Source organism: Girardinichthys multiradiatus, chromosome 15 (assembly GCF_021462225.1).
Source record: "Girardinichthys multiradiatus isolate DD_20200921_A chromosome 15, DD_fGirMul_XY1, whole genome shotgun sequence".
Lineage (NCBI taxonomy): Eukaryota > Metazoa > Chordata > Actinopteri > Cyprinodontiformes > Goodeidae > Girardinichthys > Girardinichthys multiradiatus.
The window spans coordinates 3,619,026-3,625,341 of NC_061808.1; positions in this window are offsets into that span (position 1 = coordinate 3,619,026).

A 6,316-nucleotide genomic window follows, 5' to 3' on the forward strand; every position below is an offset into this window, starting at 1 on the left:
CTGCTGGTCATCTTCTCCACTGCCATCATTCAGTCTGTCCTGTCTTCATCCATCTCAGTGTGGTTTGGCTCATCCACAAAACAGGACAGGTCCAGACTCCAACGAATAATCAGGTCTGCAGAGAGAATAATCAGGGCTGACCTTCCCTCCATCCAGGACTTATACAGGTCTAGGGTCAAGAAAAGAGCTGCCAAAATCTCTGCAGATCCCACACACCCTGCACATAAACTGTTCAGAGTTTTACCTTCAGGCCGCCGCTACAGAGCACTGTTTACTAAAACCAGCCGCCACAGAGACAGTTTCTTCCCCCAGGCTGTTTCTCTGATGAACATTCAATAGAGTACAGAACAACAGCAAACAGATGTTGCAAATGCACCTTTTCTATTAGATATGTGTATATTGTATATTGTAAATTGTAAATGTGCATATTCTGTAATACAAAAAACAGAACAAAAGAGCAAAGTGTACCGGAGTCAAATTCCTTGTTTGTATGTACGAACTTAGCAATAAAGCTGATACTGATTCTGATTCTGAATTGACGCTGTATTGGCCGCAAAAGGAGGCCCTACACCATACTAATAAATTATTGTGATCTAAAACCAGGTGTTTCACTTTCATTGTTCAACCCCTGTATATATATAACTAACTCAATAAACATGCTTTACAGAGATGCCTGTCAGCCAGGAGATTGTTGATCTCCGTGGAGAAGGATGTAAAATGATTTCCATCCCAACTTTTCTGTGGAAACACAAAGCTCTTTCATTCACTCTTCTTAACTCTCTTGCAGACCTGAAAACAGTGTTACATAACGTCTAAGGACCTAACCCAGATCATGGCTTTAGGAGATATGTTAAGATCTTGTCCACTGGAAACATCATTAGGAGGGACAAGATTCATTTTTATTGTTGTTCAGATGGAAAATATCTTTACATTGGTGACCTTTGAATTCTGCAGAATTCACCTGCAGATTTAGGGACGTGAAGTGGAGGTTCTAGATAAGGACAGGCTCCAGGTTTTGTTGGTTTGTGGAGCACCGCTTGTACTTCAGGAAAATTGTTATGATTTGGGGTTGTTTGGTTTTTGGTTTCGGGTTTTTTCCTTATATGTTTTTCACAGTTCAAGTTTTGAATCATTTCTGTTTATTTTCCTGGTCATGCTTTAGTTTTGTCATCTTGATCATGTTTTGTCAAGTTTGGTTTTCAGATCTAGTTATGCTTTTGCTTCATGTTTTTTCAAGTTTCTGTTAGTTTGTGTTCAAGAGTCTCTGTTTTGCTCCAGCCACATTTTGTTCTGTTAATTCAGATCACCTGCCCATTTGTTGTTTTGTTCCTGCCTCCTGTTAGGAGTGAGTTTTTGTTATTAAACCTTTTTCACTTACCATCACGCTGCCTGCTCGTCTGCATTCTGGGGTCCTACATCTCGCAAGCCATAACAGAAAATAACCTTTAGGTTCTAGAAGGTAATAATTCACAAATGAAAATTAACCTGTAAATTCTGTGAAACCAACAAATCTAAACATCAGGATATTGCAGGCTCTAAAGTAACCTTCAGGTTTCGGAAAATAAGCCTCTCTGTTCAGGGAAGGTACAGACTATGGGTTTTATGAAGCAACTTCCAAGTTGTTTTGTATATCTTGTTATTTCAAGTATGCGGTTAGGCTCTTGCAATGAGTGCAGATTCATTTTAAGAGTTTTTAATACCATGAAGTAAGCAAGTTGTTGTATGTGAGAGAGAGGATTGTGGTCAAATTAGATATATTATTATTATTATTATTATTATTATTATTATTATCAAATGAGAACACAGAAAAAAAAGGAAAAAAGATTGTAAATAAATTGGATGAAACCAGACAAATAATAAGTAATGGTGCAATTTATAAGCTATTGATGAATGTCGTTACGTTTTTTAGACTCTCAGAACTAATCAGTGCACAATTTATTCAGTCTGAGATTTCACATTTTCTCTGTGACCCATTCAAACTAAATGTCAACAAAGAAAAACAAAGTTTCTGAGCAGGTTGGAGCACAGGCTGAATCAGGTAGTAGACTGTCACATATGCAGGAAGAGTTCTATTTCAAAAGTTTCCAAACTGCAGACAGTCTGTACTCAGCTCCATCACAAATTGCCTCCAACTTCCAGATGCTGAGGTTTTCACTTGTTCAGTAGTGAAACCTTTCAGTGTTTGGCAGTTACACAAAATGCCCCCAAACTGTTTTTAAAAAAATGATATCTGTATGTTCACAGACATTAGAAATACTCCGTTTCAGGCAGCTATTATCAGATAATTGTGTTTCTCTAAAAAATTATTTTTTCAGAACAAAAGTAAAATAGGTAGATTTAACAACCATTTTCTTTTCCATGGTTGGGTTCTTGGGGTAATGTCATTTCTTTGGTGCCCCTAAGCTAGAAGTACTAAAAAGACCTTCTAGTACGTTCTTGGTTCATCCCAGTAGAATGCAGCCCATAGAGTCAGTCTTTGAACCATGCTTTTATTTTGAAAGTGGGTCTATGAAAGTGAATGTCTTTTAATACTTAAAACAGAAGTGAAATAATTAAAAATTGTATTTATTTTTTAGATTAAAAAACATGTTATAAACATATTTAGGTGGTAATAAATATGAAAGAAATAAAAGGGCTTGGATAAATACAACAGTAAGGTCATCTGTATTAAATAAAAAAAATGAAAAATATATAGTTCAAGAAAAAAGTTATGATTTGAAAATTAGTGGTTTAAACAACATTTGTGGATTAAATAGAAATATATATTTATATCTGAAAGAAGTTATCAAGTATTGAATAAATATCTTCTTACTATTATTCTGATGCATTTAATATTGCACTATTTTAAATTTCTAGCTACTTTTTGGCCCAGTAATTATGTTATTAAAACATTTATTTATTTCTGTATATATTCTTAATTATGGCAGGATTGGTCCTCCATACAGGGAAACCTTGTTCTGTAATATGCAAACTAATTTTTTCTTATACTGAAAAAAAGGCGCAGATGACTTTCACAACATCTAAAACAAACTTTATCTGAGTGCATTCAGTGCCAACACCTTATTTTTCAAAACGTTTTAATGGACGGGGACAGAACTGTCATAGTTTTATGAATTGTTTTGACCCACATGCAGAAAGCAATCAGGAGACCGATGAAGTTTTACAAGAGGTTTTATTTTACAGTGAGCAGGTAAAGGGAAGTGGAGCTGGAACCGGAAGACAACTGTAAGTAAGGTAAGTAGACAGGGTAAGAATATATAAAGTCCAAGATGGTGAATGTAACAAAATAACAAAATCTGTCTTACTAGGGAGTGGAGTTTGATCCGCCAGGAGGGGGTGAGACAACAATGGAACTGCACACTGAGATGAACGGAGCTGGTAGGTACTTGGACTCACTTTGAGGTACTCTGAGGTTTGGCTGATGATGTAATTGTGTGGGAGGGTGGACAGGGTTCACTTGTGGTGGTCCGAATAGCCGCCAGTAACAGTAACTTAGGAAGCAAAGTGTTGGCAATCCTGATATTATCCACGTGGCTAGGAAATCCTTCTCCAGTGACAAAAACATCCAAGTTGATGAGGATTCTTCAAAGACAAGGTCAGGCATAGGAATCCAGTCACTGAGGGCAACACTCTGGCGCTGAACTGCTCGCGGCCTCCATCTTAAGTACCCTCCAGGGATGATTAGGGAATATGGAACACCTGCCACCACTCCTCACCAACCCAGAGTCACCTAAAGGCCAAGCACAGTGCAACAACAACAAGACAACACACAGATTCTGACAATAATTTTTTACACAGGGATGCGGAAGGATTAAACTTCTTACTAAAATCTTTCATTCTAACACAAAAGCCACAATCGGGTTGGGAAGACAGCCACAGCCTGTTTGTGTTTGTGGGCCATGTTTAAATAAATGATCTCAGGTCATGTATTCTGATAGCTGAGTGCTGAACATTAGCTAATTCTGGCTAGACGGACTGTTGATCAGTATTACACCTGTCTTCATGTTTATATATATATATATATATATATATATATATATATATATATATATATATATATATATATAATCTCTGAAAAACAACTGCATGCAGATGAGGTCAGTCTTTGTAAATAGTAAATGGACTGAACTTATAGAGCACCTTCCCAGCAATACCAAACACTCAAGGCGCTTTAAACTAGAGCCATATTAACCCAGTCAGATTGCAAGATGACCTCTCTTCCCTCTGAGCTACAGTGTGGTTTTGAACCTGCACTTCTTACAGCAAAGGTTGCTGTATTTTATTTACTGCAGTTGCTTTGTGCCCTTTAGAGCAGGCAGGTTGGCAGTCGGGAGCGTTGGGATTAATTAGATGCCCGACTTCTCTTCTATCAACTTTACTTTTCTTAAATCCTGTTAGTCTTCTCTCTAAATTATTGTTTTCATGACTTTTGCACTTTAACAAAAATGAATTCAATTCAATGCAATTCAGTTTATTTATATAGCGCCAATTCACAACACATGTTGTCTCAAGGCACTTCACAACAGTCAGGTTCATACATTCCAATTAATCCTAACTATTGAACAGTTCAGTCAGACTTAGCTTTTTATTCAAATTGGATAAAAAGTTTTTCTATCTAAGGAAACCCAGCAGATTGCATCCAGTCCATGACTTGCAGCATTCCCTCCTCCCGGATGAGCATGTAGAGACAGTGGACAGTGACTGGCGTTGACTTTGCGAAGGAGTACTTTCTATGGGAAGGAAAAGTAAATGTTAATGGATGTAGCTCCATTAGTCATTTCACCTAGAAAGAAAGGACAGATCAACTCTGAGCCAATTTTCAAGGTTAGAGTCTGAAAGAGAGCACATAGAGTTAGTCACAGTAAAAGCTCAGTCAATTGCTATATCTAGGAGAGAGAAAGGGTTAAACACTAAAAGACAGGGCTATGTGGATCATCGGTAGAGGGTGAGCATTAAGTTATTGCCAGCAGAAGCTCGGACGATTCCCCTCTCCAGAAAGGTGTCACAGGTAGACACAGAGCCAGGCCAGGTGTAGCTTCTAGGAAGAGAATAGAGAGAACACAAAGTTAAAAGCTGAAATAACAGCAAACAATGCAAAATTGGAGAGTAGTGTGAGAATGTAGCGAAGAGGGTGAAAGTGGTCGTTGTGTCCTCCAGCAGCCTAAGCCTATAGCAGCATAACTACACAGATAGTTTCAGTTCAGATTATTTAGTTAAACGGCGCTTATTTACAACAATGTCGTCTCAAGGCACCTCACAAAGGGTCCCACTGATGGTCATTGTTATACTAAAAACCACAATGATTGGGATACCTCTCTATGTCAGACTGATTATAACCATTGGAAAAGAGAAGGGGTCATACAGGTAGCAGAAATGGAGGGTGTGTTTGCACCTCAACCATAACTGAGCCAGTTTAGGCTAAACCTGACTCCCCCTTACTCCAACCAACAGGGAGGGAAGAAGACGGAGGTAAGAAAAATAAGGAAGATAGCTCAGGATAAACTAAGCCACTCTAACTATAAGCTTTATCAAAAAGGAAAGTTTTAAGCCAAGCCTTAAAAGTAGACAGGGTGTCTGCCTCACGGACTAAAGCTGGGAGCTGGTTCCACAGGAGAAGATCCTGATAACTAAAGGATCTGCCTCCCATTCTACTTCTAGAGACTCTAGGAACCACCAGTAAACCTGCAGTCTGAGAACGAAGCGCCCTGTTAGGAACATATGGAACAATCAGATCTCTGATGTATGATGGAGCTAGATCATTAAGGGCTTTATATGTGAGGAGGAGAATTTTAAATTCTATTCTGGACTTAACAGGGAGCCAATGAAGGGAAGCTAAAATAGGAGAAATATGATCTCTCTTTTTAATTTTCATCAGAACTCTTGCTGCAGCATTTTGAATCAGCTGAAGGCTTTTAACTGCATTTAGTGGACATCCTGATAGTAACGAATTACAATAGTCCAGCCTTGAAGTAACAAATGCATGGACTAGTTTTTCAGCGTCACTCCTGGATAGGATATTTCTAATTTTGGCAATGTTCCGGAGGTGAAAGAAGGAAATCCTAGAAACCTCTTTAATATGGGATTTAAATGACGTGTCCTGGTCAAAAATAACACCAAGGTTTTTTACTTTATTATCGGAGGTCAATTTAATGCCATCCAGGTTAAGTGATTGACGAAGCAGTTTCTTTTTTAAAGACTCCGGTCCAAAGACGACAACTTCTGTCTTGTCTGAATTTAGAAGCAAAAAATTTAACATCATCCAAGTTTTTATATCTTCAAGACATGCTTGTAGTCTATCTAACTGATTGGGTTCATC